The following is a 17,723-nucleotide window of genomic DNA, read 5'->3' as shown; positions in this document are numbered from 1 at the left end:
TGTGAACAGCCAGGAGACCCCCCCCCCCCCCCCCATGTTATGTTACATAGTTACATAGTTAGTACGGTCGAAAAAAGACATATGTCCATCAAGTTCAACCAGGGAATTAAGGGGTAGGGGTGTGGCGCGATATTGGGGAAGGGATGAGATTTTATATTTCTTCATAAGCATTAATCTTATTTTGTCAATTAGGAACATTCAGCACCCACCCGCTATCAAGGCAGCTGCCTATCATGTCATGCCCTACCTGCACAGGTGTGCTGGCTACTCAAATGATCCAATTAAGGAGGCCATTTAGTCAGCAGCAGCAGAAGTCCTGTGCCTGGACGCTCCAACAGCGGCCAGACACAAGCAGAAGCAGAAGCAGCAGAAGCAGCAGCAGCACCACCTTTTGTTTTTTGGCTGCAGCAGCAGCAAGGCCCACAGGGCTGGCTAGCTGGCTAGCCAGCAAGCAGGTAGCAATGAAAGTAGGAATCTTTCTTTTTAACCCTGTAAGGGGGTGGTGCACTGTACCCGAAGATACTGCCATATCGGGTCAATGCATAGGGCGACGGAAGCAAGCTTCGAAATCGGCCCCCGTTCTCAAAAATCCATTTAATATATGGTCCCCAGATAGGGGACGTATCAGATATTAAACTGATAAGAACAGATACTACACTTGATCTTAGCCAAAAGGCCGAGAAGCGATAACCGTGAAAGGGGCGGGCCCAACAAGGTGCCCTTCATGGGCACTATCACTGCTTGCTGTCAGGGAGGCTGCCAGACAATTTTCCATGCACACTCTGGGCTGGGGGGCAGTCAACCACCAGTACACACAGCAGAACCTAAACCCATACCATTATTGCTAAGCAGCAAGACAGGGGCCCATTGCACTCCCACGGGGCCTTTTTAAATGCAATCCATAACCCGGATTTGCCAGGAACCCTTCTTACTCCTCCTACTTGCATGTGACACTGGGCTTAGGATCTGCATAGGAAACACACACACAAGCACACACCTACCTTTGTTGCCTGCAGATGCCTCCTTGGCTGTCCCCAAACGGTATCAAACCAACACCCACGGGAAGCTGTAAGCATAGAGGACATGCCTGCACCCCATTGGACTTACCTGTGTGGGTTAAACCCGGGTTATTTGACAACCTATGGCGGTGATGGTTCTGCTCAGGCAGAGCAGTGCTGATGCTCCTCATAAAGCTGTCGCTGCTGTGAAGGTTCTAGGTGACATCACAAATCCCTATGGTTACATACACAACAAAGCTGGGTTGTTGTTGTTTACACTCTGCAAGGCCTGTGGAAGTGAGTGACATCATAGCACTGTAGTTCTGAGGGTTCTAGATGGATGCAACAATCTCCTGTTGCTTCTATGAAGGCCATAATAGACGACATCACCAAACAGCTCCATAGTCACATACACAGCAAAGGAGAGATGTTGTTTACACCTAGTGATGTCAGTGGTATTGAGTGACATCACAGCACAGTGCTAAGGCTCCTGGGCCTGGACACAGCAGCGGCTGCAATATCTCAACGGAGAATACGTTTATATATATGTGTGTGTGTGCGCGTATATATATATATATATATATATATATATATATATATATATATATTTCTCCGCCGAAATCACTTTTAAACCCATTTCCACCTTTTTTTCCCTTCTCTTCCTCTTACTTTTTTTTCACGTTTTTTTACGTTTTTCTCCTTTTCGCCTCTTTTCTGGGCGTATTATTCTTCTTTTTCTTCTTTTTTTTCGTCTAATGCATACCCCATCAGTGCAGCAATGCTTATTCAATACCGCCAGCAGATGGAGACACTGGGGGATAATTTTCTAAGGATTTATACTGATTTTTCCTGTCTGAATTTGTCGCACAGAAAGTTGCAGGCCAAATATGTGTGACATTTCTGCGACTTTAGCTTCTAGAGCATTTTTACAACATTATACATAGGTGCTGAATACATAAAAAGCGACTGTTCAGCGACAGACAAGTCGCATCGGCTGAAAGTAGGCCAGAATGTCAGTCCATGTTGGAGCAGGTTTAGATACAGTCTAAAGTATAGATCTCAAAGTCTGTGCACAGAATTTAGCAAGGGCCTCGCACCTTCTGATGCATCAGGTAGGTGCACAATAGCATAGCCTAACCCTCTGTACTTTGGTCTATATTGATGCGGGACATAGACAGCCAGCTGATGACCAATCCATTAGTGCAATGGATGGCTGGAAGCATTTGTCTTTGCCTTTGCAATACCACAGAAGCAATGCATGGTCAATGTACAGCAATGACACACCTGTGTGAACAGCCAGGAGACCCCCCCCCCCCCATGTTATGTTACATAGTTACATAGTTAGTATGGTCGAAAAAAGACATATGTCCATCAAGTTCAACCAGGGAATTAAGGGGTAGGGGTGTGGCGCGATATTGGGGAAGGGATGAGATTTTATATTTCTTCATAAGCATTAATCTTATTTTGTCAATTAGGAACATTCAGCACCCACCCGCTATCAAGGCAGCTGCCTATCATGTCATGCCCTACCTGCACAGGTGTGCTGGCTACTCAAATGATCCAATTAAGGAGGCCATTTAGTCAGCAGCAGCAGAAGTCCTGTGCCTGGACGCTCCAACAGCGGCCAGACACAAGCAGAAGCAGAAGCAGCAGAAGCAGCAGCAGCACCACCTTTTGTTTTTTGGCTGCAGCAGCAGCAAGGCCCACAGGGCTGGCTAGCTGGCTAGCCAGCAAGCAGGTAGCAATGAAAGTAGGAATCTTTCTTTTTAACCCTGTAAGGGGGTGGTGCACTGTACCCGAAGATACTGCCATATCGGGTCAATGCATAGGGCGACGGAAGCAAGCTTCGAAATCGGCCCCCGTTCTCAAAAATCCATTTAATATATGGTCCCCAGATAGGGGACGTATCAGATATTAAACTGATAAGAACAGATACTACACTTGATCTTAGCCAAAAGGCCGAGAAGCGATAACCGTGAAAGGGGCGGGCCCAACAAGGTGCCCTTCATGGGCACTATCACTGCTTGCTGTCAGGGAGGCTGCCAGACAATTTTCCATGCACACTCTGGGCTGGGGGGCAGTCAACCACCAGTACACACAGCAGAACCTAAACCCATACCATTATTGCTAAGCAGCAAGACAGGGGCCCATTGCACTCCCACGGGGCCTTTTTAAATGCAATCCATAACCCGGATTTGCCAGGAACCCTTCTTACTCCTCCTACTTGCATGTGACACTGGGCTTAGGATCTGCATAGGAAACACACACACAAGCACACACCTACCTTTGTTGCCTGCAGATGCCTCCTTGGCTGTCCCCAAACGGTATCAAACCAACACCCACGGGAAGCTGTAAGCATAGAGGACATGCCTGCACCCCATTGGACTTACCTGTGTGGGTTAAACCCGGGTTATTTGACAACCTATGGCGGTGATGGTTCTGCTCAGGCAGAGCAGTGCTGATGCTCCTCATAAAGCTGTCGCTGCTGTGAAGGTTCTAGGTGACATCACAAATCCCTATGGTTACATACACAACAAAGCTGGGTTGTTGTTGTTTACACTCTGCAAGGCCTGTGGAAGTGAGTGACATCATAGCACTGTAGTTCTGAGGGTTCTAGATGGATGCAACAATCTCCTGTTGCTTCTATGAAGGCCATAATAGACGACATCACCAAACAGCTCCATAGTCACATACACAGCAAAGGAGAGATGTTGTTTACACCTAGTGATGTCAGTGGTATTGAGTGACATCACAGCACAGTGCTAAGGCTCCTGGGCCTGGACACAGCAGCGGCTGCAATATCTCAACGGAGAATACGTTTATATATGTGTGTGTGTGCGCGTATATATATATATATATATATATATATATATATATATATATATATATATATTTCTCCGCCGAAATCACTTTTAAACCCATTTCCACCTTTTTTTCCCTTCTCTTCCTCTTACTTTTTTTCACGTTTTTTTACGTTTTTCTCCTTTCCGCCTCTTTTCTGGGCGTATTATTCTTCTTTTTCTTCTTTTTTTCGTCTAATGCATACCCCATCAGTGCAGCAATGCTTATTCAATACCGCCAGCAGATGGAGACACTGGGGGATAATTTTCTAAGGATTTATACTGATTTTTCCTGTCTGAATTTGTCGCACAGAAAGTTGCAGGCCAAATATGTGTGACATTTCTGCGACTTTAGCTTCTAGAGCATTTTTACAACATTATACATAGGTGCTGAATACATAAAAAGCGACTGTTCAGCGACAGACAAGTCGCATCGGCTGAAAGTAGGCCAGAATGTCAGTCCATGTTGGAGCAGGTTTAGATACAGTCTAAAGTATAGATCTCAAAGTCTGTGCACAGAATTTAGCAAGGGCCTCGCACCTTCTGATGCATCAGGTAGGTGCACAATAGCATAGCCTAACCCTCTGTACTTTGGTCTATATTGATGCGGGACATAGACAGCCAGCTGATGACCAATCCATTAGTGCAATGGATGGCTGGAAGCATTTGTCTTTGCCTTTGCAATACCACAGAAGCAATGCATGGTCAATGTACAGCAATGACACACCTGTGTGAACAGCCAGGAGACCCCCCCCCCCCCCCCCATGTTATGTTACATAGTTACATAGTTAGTACGGTCGAAAAAAGACATATGTCCATCAAGTTCAACCAGGGAATTAAGGGGTAGGGGTGTGGCGCGATATTGGGGAAGGGATGAGATTTTATATTTCTTCATAAGCATTAATCTTATTTTGTCAATTAGGAACATTCAGCACCCACCCGCTATCAAGGCAGCTGCCTATCATGTCATGCCCTACCTGCACAGGTGTGCTGGCTACTCAAATGATCCAATTAAGGAGGCCATTTAGTCAGCAGCAGCAGAAGTCCTGTGCCTGGACGCTCCAACAGCGGCCAGACACAAGCAGAAGCAGAAGCAGCAGAAGCAGCAGCAGCACCACCTTTTGTTTTTTGGCTGCAGCAGCAGCAAGGCCCACAGGGCTGGCTAGCTGGCTAGCCAGCAAGCAGGTAGCAATGAAAGTAGGAATCTTTCTTTTTAACCCTGTAAGGGGGTGGTGCACTGTACCCGAAGATACTGCCATATCGGGTCAATGCATAGGGCGACGGAAGCAAGCTTCGAAATCGGCCCCCGTTCTCAAAAATCCATTTAATATATGGTCCCCAGATAGGGGACGTATCAGATATTAAACTGATAAGAACAGATTTTTTTTTTTAAGTTAGCCCTCAGAAACTCAATCAGAGTTCCAAGATCTTATTTGAACTCGATTGTTGCTCATCATCAGGTAACCCATTTTTTATTTCTTCTTAACACTAATGACCACAAAATAAAATCAATAAAAAAGATTTAACCAGAAAAAAAAAACATACACATTTACAATAACAAACAAACATTGCTTTCACCAGTAATTAATCAGAGAGACATTCCATTTCTCCAGGCATATACCATTAGGAAATCTATCATTCCAAGGTTTATCGTTCCTCTTATCATCTGTCTTTTTACCGGAAGTCCCAACCAAGATGGAACTTTATAAGTGTCCAAAAATCTGTCCATATCAGCTTGAAATGAAAAATACACTTTGTCTCTAGCTTCCTCGTACCGATTTTCATATTTCGACCTTAATTCCATTAAATCCATATCAAATGGTCTTCTTTCCTTTTTTGGCATATTTTCCAACATGCCATCCAAAACACCTCCAAATTCCATTGGTACATAAACCTCTTCTTTCTTTTTCTTTTCTTCAGCCACTTTTCTGGCTGGAACTTCCTCCAACTCAGGTTCTCCAATTTCTTCTTCTTCCCTACTCCTTTTAGCTGTTTCCTTTTTCGTTGTTTGTTTCTTGGGACATACATTTACCAGGTGATCTTCCTCACCGCACAGATGACACTTCTTTTTTTTGTTGTTGTTGCAGGTGTCTGCTTCATGACCTCCCTCCTGGCACTTATAGCACCATGAGTGAGTACATAGGTCTTTCCCGTGCCCGTATTGTTTACATTTACGGCAAAATTCCTCCATCCCTGAATAGAACAAGTCACCATTGACCGATCCAATTTTGAATCGCCCAGGTGGATAAATCACTTTACCGTCAGGTTCCTTTTTAAATTTAACTTTAAATTTCCATTTTGTAGTCCATAGGCCATATTGGTTCAGGACTTTTCCCTTTGACAGAATATTGTCACAGAATCTAGAAAGAAAAGTCTCAATGTCTTTTTCCAGTATATATGGGCTATACATCCGTACCGTCAATATTTTCTCCTGGTTCGGAAAATGCGGGGTCACCTCCACACCCTCCAAAACTGGATTGGCCTTCTTTTGCTGGTACTTGCTGCAAAAAAAATTAAAGTCCTCTTCAGAAGCCAATATAACATCGTAGTGTCCATTTCTTGGGAATTCAAGCATAGACAGGATTTGTTCCTTCTTAATTTCCAGCAACTTGAATAAGATCTCCTCGACCACGAAACATAATCCTTTTCCTCTCTTGCAGGTATCCAATAAGGAAATCCGAACTCCATTTCTGAGCTTAGCATACTCAGGGATGCCTTCTGATGATGCTCCACTTGATCCAGCCATGTCCATCAGGATAAACACCTCCCCCACTGTAAGCAGGTAGGTGGTGGTGATCGCTCCCCGTTGTCTGGGGACTAAGCCGGCTCCCTAATAGCAGCAGGGGGGTGAAGTCCCTCCGTTAAGAAGGACGATCCCCCCAGGCAAAGGAGCCGGGTACCCCAGACACCCTCTGGCCAGACCAAGTGAGCAGAACTACACTTGATCTTAGCCAAAAGGCCGAGAAGCGATAACCGTGAAAGGGGCGGGCCCAACAAGGTGCCCTTCATGGGCACTATCACTGCTTGCTGTCAGGGAGGCTGCCAGACAATTTTCCATGCACACTCTGGGCTGGGGGGCAGTCAACCACCAGTACACACAGCAGAACCTAAACCCATACCATTATTGCTAAGCAGCAAGACAGGGGCCCATTGCACTCCCACGGGGCCTTTTAAATGCAATCCATAACCCGGATTTGCCAGGAACCCTTCTTACTCCTCCTACTTGCATGTGACACTGGGCTTAGGATCTGCATAGGAAACACACACACAAGCACACACCTACCTTTGTTGCCTGCAGATGCCTCCTTGGCTGTCCCCAAACGGTATCAAACCAACACCCACGGGAAGCTGTAAGCATAGAGGACATGCCTGCACCCCATTGGACTTACCTGTGTGGGTTAAACCCGGGTTATTTGACAACCTATGGCGGTGATGGTTCTGCTCAGGCAGAGCAGTGCTGATGCTCCTCATAAAGCTGTCGCTGCTGTGAAGGTTCTAGGTGACATCACAAATCCCTATGGTTACATACACAACAAAGCTGGGTTGTTGTTGTTTACACTCTGCAAGGCCTGTGGAAGTGAGTGACATCATAGCACTGTAGTTCTGAGGGTTCTAGATGGATGCAACAATCTCCTGTTGCTTCTATGAAGGCCATAATAGACGACATCACCAAACAGCTCCATAGTCACATACACAGCAAAGGAGAGATGTTGTTTACACCTAGTGATGTCAGTGGTATTGAGTGACATCACAGCACAGTGCTAAGGCTCCTGGGCCTGGACACAGCAGCGGCTGCAATATCTCAACGGAGAATACGTTTATATATGTGTGTGTGTGCGCGTATATATATATATATATATATATATATATATATATATATATATATATTTCTCCGCCGAAATCACTTTTAAACCCATTTCCACCTTTTTTTTCCCCTTCTCTTCCTCTTACTTTTTTTTCACGTTTTTTTACGTTTTTCTCCTTTTCGCCTCTTTTCTGGGCGTATTATTCTTCTTTTTCTTCTTTTTTTCGTCTAATGCATACCCCATCAGTGCAGCAATGCTTATTCAATACCGCCAGCAGATGGAGACACTGGGGGGATAATTTTCTAAGGATTTATACTGATTTTTTCCTGTCTGAATTTGTCGCACAGAAAGTTGCAGGCCAAATATGTGTGACATTTCTGCGACTTTAGCTTCTAGAGCATTGTTTACAACATTATACATAGGTGCTGAATACATAAAAAGCGACTGTTCAGCGACAGACAAGTCGCATCGGCTGAAAGTAGGCCAGAATGTCAGTCCCATGTTGGAGCAGGTTTAGATACAGTCTAAAGTATAGATCTCCAAAGTCTGTGCACAGAATTTAGCAAGGGCCCTCGCACCTTCTGATGCATCAGGTAGGTGCACAATAGCATAGCCTAACCCTCTGTACTTTGGTCTATATTGATGCGGGACATAGACAGCCAGCTGATGACCAATCCATTAGTGCAATGGATGGCTGGAAGCATTTGTCTTTGCCTTTGCAATACCACAGAAGCAATGCATGGTCAATGTACAGCAATGACACCACCTGTGTGAACAGCCAGGAGACCCCCCCCCCCCCCCATGTTATGTTACATAGTTACATAGTTAGTACGGTCGAAAAAAGACATATGTCCATCAAGTTCAACCAGGGAATTAAGGGGTAGGGGGTGTGGCGCGATATTGGGGAAGGGATGAGATTTTATATTTCTTCATAAGCATTAATCTTATTTTGTCAATTAGGAACATTCAGCACCCACCCGCTATCAAGGCAGCTGCCTATCATGTCATGCCCTACCTGCACAGGGTGTGCTGGGCTACTCAAATGATCCAATTAAGGAGGCCATTTAGTCAGCCAGCAGCAGAAGTCCTGTGCCTGGACGCTCCAACAGCGGCCAGACACAAGCAGAAGCAGAAGCAGCAGAGCAGCAGCAGCAGCACCACCTTTTGTTTTTTGGCTGCAGCAGCAGCAAGGCCCACAGGGCTGGCTAGCTGGCTAGCCAGCAAGCAGGTAGCAATGAAAGTAGGAATCTTTCTTTTTAACCCTGTAAGGGGGTGGTGCACTGTACCCGAAGATACTGCCATATCGGGGTCAATGCATAGGGCGACGGAAGCAAGCTTCGAAATCGGCCCCCGTTCTCAAAAATCCATTTAATATATGGTCCCCAGATAGGGGGACGTATCAGATATTAAACTGATAAGAACAGATACTACACTTGATCTTAGCCAAAAGGCCGAGAAGCGATAACCGTGAAAGGGGCGGGCCCCACACAAGGTGCCCTTCATGGGCACTATCACTGCTTGCTGTCCAGGGAGGCTGCCAGACAATTTTCCATGCACACTCTGGGGCTGGGGGGCAGTCAACCACCAGTACACACAGCAGAACCTAAACCCATACCATTATTGCTAAGCAGCAAGACAGGGGCCCATTGCACTCCCACGGGGCCTTTTTAAATGCAATCCATAACCCGGATTTGCCAGGAACCCTTCTTACTCCTCCTACTTGCATGTGACACTGGGCTTAGGATCTGCATAGGAAACACACACACAAGCACACACCTACCTTTGTTGCCTGCAGATGCCTCCTTGGCTGTCCCCAAACGGTATCAAACCAACACCCACGGGAAGCTGTAAGCATAGAGGACATGCCTGCACCCCATTGGACTTACCTGTGTGGGTTAAACCCGGGTTATTTGACAACCTATGGCGGTGATGGTTCTGCTCAGGCAGAGCAGTGCTGATGCTCCTCATAAAGCTGTCGCTGCTGTGAAGGTTCTAGGTGACATCACAAATCCCTATGGTTACATACACAACAAAGCTGGGTTGTTGTTGTTTACACTCTGCAAGGCCTGTGGAAGTGAGTGACATCATAGCACTGTAGTTCTGAGGGTTCTAGATGGATGCAACAATCTCCTGTTGCTTCTATGAAGGCCATAATAGACGACATCACCAAACAGCTCCATAGTCCACATACACAGCAAAGGAGAGATGTTGGTTTACACCTAGTGATGTCAGTGGTATTGAGTGACATCACAGCACAGTGCTAAGGCTCCTGGGCCTGGACACAGCAGCGGCTGCAATATCTCAACGGAGAATACGTTTATATATGTGTGTGTGTGCGGTATATATATATATATATATATATATATAGTATATATATATATATATATATTTCTCCGCCGAAATCACTTTTAAACTCATTTCCACCTTTTTTTTCCCTTCTCTTCCTCTTACTTTTTTTTCACGTTTTTTTTACGTTTTTCTCCCTTTTCGCCTCTTTTCTGGGCGTATTATGTCTTCTTTTTTCTTCTTTTTTTCGTCTAATGCATACCCCCATCAGTGCAGCAATGCTTATTCAATACCGCCAGCAGATGGAGACACTGGGGGATAATTTTCTAAGGATTTATACTGATTTTTCCTGTCTGAATTTGTCGCACAGAAAGTTGCAGGCCAAATATGTGTGACATTTCTGCGACTTTAGCTTCTAGAGAGCATTTTACAACATTATACATAGGTGCTGAATACATAAAAAGCGACTGTTCAGCGACAGACAAGTCGCATCGGCTGGAAAGTAGGCCAGAATGTCAGTCCATGTTGGAGCAGGTTTAGATACAGTCTAAAGTATAGATCTCAAAGTCTGTGCACAGAATTTAGCAAGGCCTCGCACCTTCTGATGCATCAGGTAGGTGCACAATAGCATAGCCTAACCCTCTGTACTTTGGTCTATATTGATGCGGGACATAGACAGCCAGCTGATGACCAATCCATTAGTGCAATGGATGGCTGGAAGCATTTGTCTTTGCCTTTGCAATACCCACAGAAGCAATGCATGGTCAATGTACAGCAATGACACACCTGTGTGAACAGCCAGGAGACCCCCCCCCCCCCCCCATGTTATGTTACATAGTTACATAGTTAGTACGGTCGAAAAAAGACATATGTCCATCAAGTTCAACCAGGGAATTAAGGGGTAGGGGGTGTGGCGCGATATTGGGGAAGGGATGAGATTTTATATTTCTTCATAAGCATTAATCTTATTTTGTCAATTAGGAACATTCAGCACCCCACCCGCTATCAAAGGCAGCCTGCCTATCATGTCATGCCCTACCTGCACAGGTGTGCTGGCTACTCAAATGATCCAATTCAGGAGGCCATTTAGTCAGCAGCAGCAGAAGTCCTGTGCCTGGACGCTCCAACAGCGGCCAGACACAAGCAGAACGCAGAAGCAGCAGAAGCAGCAGCAGCACCACCTTTTGTTTTTTGGCTGCAGCAGCAGCAAGGCCCACAGGGCTGGCTAGCTGGCTAGCCAGCAAGCAGGTAGCAATGAAAGTAGGAATCTTTCTTTTTAACCCTGTAAGGGGGGTGGTGCACTGTACCCGAAGATACTGCCATATCGGGTCAATGCATAGGGGCGACGGAAGCAAGCTTCGAAATCGGCCCCCGTTCTCAAAAATCCATTTAATATATGGTCCCCAGATAGGGGACGTATCAGATATTAAACTGATAAGAACAGATACTACACTTGATCTTAGCCAAAAGGCCGAGAAGCGATAACCGTGAAAGGGGCGGGCCCAACAAGGTGCCCTTCATGGGCACTATCACTGCTTGCTGTCAGGGAGGCTGCCAGACAATTTTCCATGCACACTCTGGGCTGGGGGGCAGGTCAACCACCAGTACACACAGCAGAACCTAAACCCCATACCATTATTGCTAAGCAGCCAAGACAGGGGGCCCATTGCACTCCCACGGGGCCCTTTTTAAATGCAATCCATAACCCGGATTTGCCAGGAACCCTTCTTACCTCCTCCTACTTGCATGTGACACTGGGCTTAGGATCTGCATAGGAAACACACACACAAGCACACACCTACCTTTGTTGCCTGCAGATGCTCCTTGGCTGTCCCCACAACGGTATCAAACCAACACCCACGGAAGCTGTAAGCATAGAGGACATGCCTGCACCCCCATTGGACTTACCTGTGTGGGTTAAACCCGGGTTATTTGACAACCTATGGCGGTGATGGTTCTGCTCAGGCAGAGCAGTGCTGATGCTCCTCATAAAGCTGTCGCTGCTGTGAAGGGTCTAGGTGACATCACAAATCCCTATGGTTACATACACAACAAAGCTGGGTTGTTGTTGTTTACACTCTGCAAGGCCTGTGGAAGTGAGTGACATCATAGCACTGTAGTTCTGAGGGTTCTAGATGGATGCAACAATCTCCTGTTGCTTCTATGAAGGCCATAATAGACGACATCACCAAACAGCTCCATAGTCACATACACAGCAAAGGAGAGATGTTGTTTACACCTAGTGATGTCAGTGGTATTGAGTGACATCACAGCACAGTGCTAAGGCTCCTGGGCCTGGACACAGCAGCGGCTGCAATATCTCAACGGAGAATACGAATACGTTTATATATGTGTGTGTGTGCGCGTATATATATATATATATATATATATATATATAGATATAGTATATATTTCTCCGCCGAAATCACTTTTAAACCCCATTTCCACCTTTTTTTCCCTTCTCTTCCTCTTACTTTGTTTTTCAAGTTTTTTTTACGTTTTTCTCCTTTTCGCCTCTTTTCTGGGCGTATTATTCTTCTTTTTTCTTCTTGTTTTTCGTCTAATGCATACCCCATCAGTGCAGCAATGCTTATTCAATACCGCCAGCAGATGGAGACACTGGGGGATAATTTTCTAAGGATTTATACTGATTTTTCCTGTCTGAATTTGTCGCACAGAAAGTTGCAGGCCAAATATGTGTGACATTTCTGCGACTTTAGCTTCTAGAGCATTTTTACAACATTATACATAGGTGCTGAATACATAAAAAGCGACTGTTCAGCGACAGACAAGTCGCATCGGCTGAAAGTAGGCCAGAATGTCAGTCCATGTTGGAGCAGGTTTAGATACAGTCTAAAGTATAGATCTCAAAGTCTGTGCACAGAATTTAGCAAGGGCCTCGCACCTTCTGATGCATCAGGTAGGTGCACCAATAGCATAGCCTAACCCTCTGTACTTTGGTCTATATTGATGCGGGACATAGACAGCCAGCTGATGACCCAATCCATTAGTGCAATGGATGGCTGGAAGCATTTGTCTTTGCCTTTGCAATACCACAGAAGCAATGCATGGTCAATGTACAGCAATGACACACCTGTGTGAACAGCCAGGAGACCCCCCCCCCCCCCATGTTATGTTACATAGTTACATAGTTAGTACGGTCGAAAAAAGACATATGTCCATCAAGTTCAACCAGGGAATTAAGGGGTAGGGGTGTGGCGCGATATTGGGGAAGGGATGAGATTTTATATTTCTTCATAAGCATTAATCTTATTTTGTCAATTAGGAACATTCAGCACCCACCCGCTATCAAGGCAGCTGCCCTATCATGTCATGCCCTACCTGCACAGGGTGTGCTGGCTACTCAAATGATCCAATTAAGGAGGCCATTTAGTCAGCAGCAGCAGAAGTCCTGTGCCTGGACGCTCCAACAGCGGCCAGACACAAGCAGAAGCAGAAGCAGCAGAAGCAGCAGCAGCACCACCTTTTGTTTTTTGGCTGCAGCAGCAGCAAGGCCCCACAGGGCTGGCTAGCTGGCTAGCCAGCAAGCAGGTAGCAATGAAAGTAGGAATCTTTCTTTTTAACCCTGTAAGGGGGTGGTGCACTGTACCCGAAGATACTGCCATATCGGGTCAATGCATAGGGCGACGGAAGCAAGCTTCGAAATCGGCCCCCGTTCTCACAAAATCCATTTAATATATGGTCCCCAGATAGGGGGACGTATCAGATATTAAACTGATAAGAACAGATACTACACTTGATCTTAGCCAAAAGGCCGAGAAGCGATAACCGTGAAAGGGGCGGGCCCAACAAGGTGCCCTTCATGGGCACTATCACCTGCTTGCTGTCAGGGAGGCTGCAAGACAATTTTCCATGCACACTCTGGGCTGGGGGGGCAGTCAACCACCAGTACACACAGCAGAACCTAAACCCATACCATTATTGCTAAGCAGCAAGACAGGGGCCCATTGCACTCCCACGGGGCCCTTTTTAAATGCAATCCATAACCCGGATTTGCCAGGAACCCTTCTTACTCCTCCTACTTGCATGTGACACTGGGGCTTAGGATCTGCATAGGAAACACACACACAAGCACACACCTACCTTTGTTGCCTGCAGATGCCTCCCTTGGCTGTCCCCAAACGGTATCAAACCAACACCCACGGGAAGCTGTAAGCATAGAGGGACATGCCTGCACCCCATTGGACTTACCTGTGTGGGTTAAACCCGGGTTATTTGACAACCTATGGCGGTGATGGTTCTGCTCAGGCAGAGCAGTGCTGATGCTCCTCATAAAGCTGTCGCTGCTGTGAAGGTTCTAGGTGACATCACAAATCCCTATGGTTACATACACAACAAAGCTGGGTTTGTTGTTGTTTACACTCTGCAAGGCCCTGTGGAAGTGAGTGACATCATAGCACTGTAGTTCTGAGGGTTCTAGATGGATGCAACAATCTCCTGTTGCTTCTATGAAGGCCATAATAGACGACATCACCAAACAGCTCCATAGTCACATACACAGCAAAGGAGAGATGTTGTTTACACCTAGTGATGTCAGTGGTATTGAGTGACATCACAAGCACAGTGCTAAGGCTCCTGGGCCTGGACACAGCAGCGGCTGCAATATCTCAACGGAGAATATGTTTATATATATGTGTGTGTGTGCGCGTATATATATATATATATATATATATATACTATATATAGTATATATACATATATATATTTCTCCGCCGAAATCACTTTTAAACCCCATTTCCACCTTTTTTTTCCCTTCTCTTTCCTCTTACTTTTTTTTCACGTTTTTTTTACGTTTTCTCTCCTTTTCGCCTCTTTTCTGGGCGTATTATTCTTCTTTTTCTTCTTGTTTTTTCGTCTAATGCATACCCCATCTGTGCAGCAATGCTTATTCAATACCGCCAGCAGATGGAGACACTGGGGGATAATTTTCTAAGGATTTATACTGATTTTTCCTGTCTGAATTTGTCGCACAGAAAGTTGCAGGCCAAATATGTGTGACATTTCTGCGACTTTAGCTTCTAGAGCATTTTTACAACATTATACATAGGTGCTGAATACATAAAAAGCGACTGTTCAGCGACAGACAAGTCGCATCGGCTGAAAGTAGGCCAGAATGTCAGTCCATGTTGGAGCAGGTTTAGATACAGTCTAAAGTATAGATCTCAAAGTCTGTGCACAGAATTTTAGCAAGGGCCTCGCACCTTCTGATGCATCAGGTAGGTGCACAATAGCATAGCGCTAACCCTCTGTACTTTGGTCTATATTGATGCGGGACATAGACAGCCAGCTGATGACACCAATCCATTAGTGCAATGGATGGCTGGAAGCATTTGTCTTTGCCTTTGCAATACCACAGAAGCAATGCATGGTCAATGTACAGCAATGGACACACCTGTGTGAACAGCCAGGAGACCCCCCCCCCCCATGTTATGTTACATAGTTACATAGTTAGTACGGTCGAAAAAAAGACATATGTCCATCAAGTTCAACCAGGGAATTAAGGGGTAGGGGTGTGGCGCGATATTGGGGAAGGGATGAGATTTTATATTTCTTCATAAGCATGTAATCTTATTTTTGTCAATTAGGAACATTCAGCACCCACCCGCTATCAAGGCAGCTGCCTATCATGTCATGCCCTACCTGCACAGGTGTGCTGGCTACTCAAATGATCCAATTAAGGAGGCCATTTAGTCAGCAGCAGCAGAAGTCCTGGTGCCTGGACGCTCCAACAGCGGCCAGACACAAGCAGAAGCAGAAGCAGCAGAAGCAGCAGCAGCACCCACCTTTTGTTGTTTTTGGCTGCAGCAGCAGCAAGGCCCACAGGGCTGGCTAGCTGGCTAGCCAGCAAGCAGGTTAGCAATGGAAAGTAGGAATCTTTCTTTTTAACCCTGTAAGGGGGTGGTGCACTGTACCCGAAGAGTACTCTGCCATATCGGGTCAATGCATAGGGCGACGGAAGCAAGCTTCGAAATCGGCCCCCGTTCTCAAAATCCATTTAATATATGGTCCCCAGATAGGGGACGTATCAGATATTAAACTGATAAGAACAGATACTACACTTGATCTTAGCCAAAAGGCCGAGAAGCGATAACCGTGAAAGGGGCGGGCCCAACAAGGTGCCCTTCATGGGCACTATCACTGCTTGCTGTCAGGGGAGGCTGCCAGACAATTTTCCATGCACACTCTGGGCTGGGGGGCAGTCAACCACCAGTACACACAGCAGAAACCTAAACCACATACCATTATTGCTAAGCAGCAAGACAGGGGCCCATTGCACTCCCACGGGGCCTTTTAAATGCAATCCATAACCCGGATTTGCCAGGAACCCTTCTTACTCCTCCTACTTGCATGTGACACTGGGCTTAGGATCTGCATAGGAAACACACACACAAGCACAGCACCTACCTTTGTTGCCTGCAGATGCCTCCTTGGCTGTCCCCAAACGGTATCAAACCAACACCCACGGGAAGCTGTAAGCATAGAGGACATGCCTGCACCCCCATTGGACTTACCTGTGGTGGGTTAAACCCGGGTTATTTGACAACCTATGGGCGGTGATGGTTCTGCTCAGGCAGAGCAGTGCTGATGCTCCTCATAAAGCTGTCGCTGCTGTGAAGGTTCTAGGTGACATCACAAATCCCTATGGTTACATACACAACAAAGCTGGGTTGTTGTTGTTTACACTCTGCAAGGCCTGTGGAAGTGAGTGACCATCATAGCACTGTACGTTCTGAGGGTTCTAGATGGATGCAACAATCTCCTGTTGCTTCTATGAAGGCCATAATAGACGACATCACCAAACAGCTCCATAGTCACATACACAGCAAAGGAGAGATGTTGTTTACACCTAGTGATGGTCAGTGGTATTGAGTGACATCACAGCACAGTGCTAAGGCTCCTGGGCCTGGACACAGCAGCGGCTGCAATATCTCAACGGAGAATACGTTTATATATATGTGTGTGTGTGCGCGTATATATATATATATATATATTATATATATATATATATATTTCTCCGCCGAAATCACTTTTTAAACCCCATTTTCCACCTTTTTTTCCCTTCTGCTTCCTCTTACTTTTTTTTCACGTTTTTTTACGTTTTTCTCCTTTTCGCCTCTTTTCTGGGCGTATTATTCTTCTTTTCTTCTTTTTTTTCGGTCTAATGCATACCCCATCAGTGCAGCAATGCTTATTCAATACCGCCAGCAGATGGAGACACTGGGGGATAATTTTCAAAGGATTTATACCTGATTTTTCCCTTTCTGAATTTGTCGCACAGAAAGTTGCAGGCCAAATATGTGTGACATTTCTGGCGACTTTAGCTTCTAGAGCATTTTTACAACATTATACATAGGTGCTGAATACATAAAAAGCGACTGTTCAGCGACAGACAAGTCGCATCGGCTGAAAGTAGGCCAGAATGTCAGTCCATGTTGGAGCAGGTTTAGATACAGTCTAAAGTATAGATCTCAAAGTCTGTGCACAGAATTTTAGCAAGGGCCTCGCACCTTCTGATGCATCAGGTACGGTACACAATCAGCATAGCCTAACCCTCTGTACTTTGGTCTATAATTGATGCGGGACATAGACAGCCAGCTGATGACCAATCCATTAGTGCAATGGATGGCTGGAAGCATTTGTCTTTGCCTTTGCAATACCACAGAAGCAATGCATGGTCAATGTACAGCAATGACACACCTGTGTGAACAGCCAGGAGACCCCCCCCCCCCCCCCCCATGTTATGTTACATAGTTACATAGTTAGTACGGTCG

The 17,723-nt window shown here is 45.8% G+C and overlaps 7 non-coding genes across 7 annotated transcripts; all 7 read right to left on the bottom strand.

Annotated features, from left to right (window-relative positions):
* Positions 1 to 497: 497 nt before the first annotated feature.
* Positions 498 to 688, bottom strand: LOC130342221 (U2 spliceosomal RNA). The gene has a single exon (XR_008881905.1). It is a non-coding gene; the product is annotated as a U2 spliceosomal RNA (small nuclear RNA).
* Positions 689 to 2,778: 2,090 nt separating this feature from the next.
* On the bottom strand, positions 2,779 to 2,969 carry LOC130342208 (U2 spliceosomal RNA). The gene has a single exon (XR_008881894.1). It is a non-coding gene; the product is annotated as a U2 spliceosomal RNA (small nuclear RNA).
* A 2,096-nt stretch (positions 2,970 to 5,065) lies between these two features.
* LOC130342166 (U2 spliceosomal RNA) lies at positions 5,066 to 5,252 on the bottom strand. Its single transcript, XR_008881865.1, has one exon. It is a non-coding gene; the product is annotated as a U2 spliceosomal RNA (small nuclear RNA).
* Positions 5,253 to 8,914: 3,662 nt separating this feature from the next.
* LOC130342237 (U2 spliceosomal RNA) lies at positions 8,915 to 9,107 on the bottom strand. Its single transcript, XR_008881920.1, has one exon. It is a non-coding gene; the product is annotated as a U2 spliceosomal RNA (small nuclear RNA).
* Positions 9,108 to 11,221: 2,114 nt separating this feature from the next.
* Positions 11,222 to 11,413, bottom strand: LOC130342160 (U2 spliceosomal RNA). The gene has a single exon (XR_008881861.1). It is a non-coding gene; the product is annotated as a U2 spliceosomal RNA (small nuclear RNA).
* Positions 11,414 to 13,524: 2,111 nt separating this feature from the next.
* On the bottom strand, positions 13,525 to 13,717 carry LOC130342236 (U2 spliceosomal RNA). The gene has a single exon (XR_008881919.1). It is a non-coding gene; the product is annotated as a U2 spliceosomal RNA (small nuclear RNA).
* Positions 13,718 to 15,847: 2,130 nt separating this feature from the next.
* On the bottom strand, positions 15,848 to 16,040 carry LOC130342238 (U2 spliceosomal RNA). The gene has a single exon (XR_008881921.1). It is a non-coding gene; the product is annotated as a U2 spliceosomal RNA (small nuclear RNA).
* Positions 16,041 to 17,723: the final 1,683 nt, after the last annotated feature.

Source organism: Hyla sarda, unplaced genomic scaffold (genome assembly GCF_029499605.1).
Source record: "Hyla sarda isolate aHylSar1 unplaced genomic scaffold, aHylSar1.hap1 scaffold_643, whole genome shotgun sequence".
NCBI classification, from domain to species: domain Eukaryota; kingdom Metazoa; phylum Chordata; class Amphibia; order Anura; family Hylidae; genus Hyla; species Hyla sarda.
Note: the sequence above shows the minus strand (reverse complement) of the source record. Positions and strands in the feature narration are given on the sequence as shown.